Genomic DNA, 1,378 nt, shown 5'->3' with positions numbered 1-1,378 from the left:
ATCAGTCCAGTTCGGGAAAGCCATGCCCAGTCCCTGGGGTGAGCTTTGCCAGGACGTGTGCCCTGTGTCACTGCAGCCCAGAGAAAATTCAGCGCCGTTCCTGCTCCAGGAGTGCGGCAGCACCTCCTCCCCTTCCCGTCACGGCTGTTTTGGGACACGGCACGGGGCTCGCTGGCTAATGGACCTGGGCACGGAGGTGAGGCTCTGCCTGCCCGCAGCACGCCCCGGGCTTCCATTAGGGCTCCTAATGGCTGCGAGAAAAGGTGGCTGAGACGGGAACTTTTGCGCAGACCATTATCGCGGAACAAGATCACGGTGAGAAAAATAAAAGTTCTGAGTGTTCCCTTTGGCGCCGGGCGGATCCCTCTGCAGCCGTCGGGGTCTGGCTTTGCATCCCACCTGTGTCTGCCGTCTGTCCCGGGGATGGAGGGCAGGGACACCTGATGCCACACTGCTGAGGTGCCCCGAAGGAGAGAGGAGCCCCAGCCTTGTCCTCTTTTGTTGTCCTGGGAAGCCACTGGCCTTAGTGGCACTTTGGGCTCTTCCCAAGCTGGCCCAGGGCAACACCAGCCCAGTGTTTTCAGGCCAGCACTGAATCACTGAGGTTGGAAAAAAAACTCTAAGATCAAGCCCAAGTATTACCCCAGCCCTGCCAAGGCCATCACTAAACCGTGTTCCCAAGTGGCACAGCCATATGGTTTTTGAACTCTTCCTGAGTTGGTGACTCCACCACTGCCCTGGGCAGCCTGTGCCAGGGCTGTACAACCCTTTCAGTGAAGAAATCTTCCCTAAAATCCAACCTAGACCTCCCCTGGCACAGCTTGAGGCCGTTTCCTTTTGTCCTGTCATTTGTTACCTGGGAGAAAAGCCCGACCCCCACCTGGCTCCACCCTCCTGTCGGGGACTTGGCGACAGCGAGCAGGTCCCCTCGAGCCTCCCTTTCTCCAGTTTAAACCCCCCAGCACCCTCGGCCTCTCCTCATCCGACTGTTTCTCCAGCCCCTTCTCTTGACACACTCCAGCCCCTCAATGTCCTCCTTTCGAGGGGCCCAAAACTGCGCCCAGGGTTCGGGATGCGGCTTCATCAGTGCCGAGCCCAGGGGGGACCGTCCCTGCCCGGTCCAGGGAGCGCTCCCCGATGCCCCGGGCGGGCGGATGCGCGGGGGGATGCGGAGGAGAGCGGAGGGGCGCGGGGGGATGCGGAGGAGCGCGGAGGAGCGCGGAGGAGCGCGGAGGAGCGCGGAGGAGGGCTCAGCGCAGCCCCGCCCGGCTCGGCCCCGCCCGGCGCCGCTCGCCCTCCGCGGGGGCGGCCAGAGCCGGGCGCTGCGGGCAGCAGGGACCGCTCCGCTCCGCGCCGCTCCGCGCCGCCCCGCGCTGCA

At 63.9% G+C, this 1,378-nt stretch overlaps 1 protein-coding gene across 1 annotated transcript in view; it reads left to right on the top strand.

Moving 5' to 3' along the window:
- The first annotated feature begins 225 nt into the window (after positions 1–225).
- SCN4B (sodium voltage-gated channel beta subunit 4) overlaps positions 226–1,378 on the top strand; it is an 8,376-nt gene continuing 7,223 nt past the window's right edge. Inside the window, exon 1 of the mRNA XM_041413910.1 lies at positions 226–315. The gene's annotated coding sequence lies outside the window, so the exon portion shown is untranslated. The remainder of the gene's footprint in view (positions 316–1,378) is intronic.

This window comes from Onychostruthus taczanowskii, unplaced genomic scaffold (assembly GCF_017590055.1).
Source record: "Onychostruthus taczanowskii isolate IOZ18803 unplaced genomic scaffold, ASM1759005v1 scaffold43, whole genome shotgun sequence".
In the NCBI taxonomy this organism is placed as follows: domain Eukaryota; kingdom Metazoa; phylum Chordata; class Aves; order Passeriformes; family Passeridae; genus Onychostruthus; species Onychostruthus taczanowskii.
This window is presented reverse-complemented; position numbering and strand designations above follow the sequence as displayed.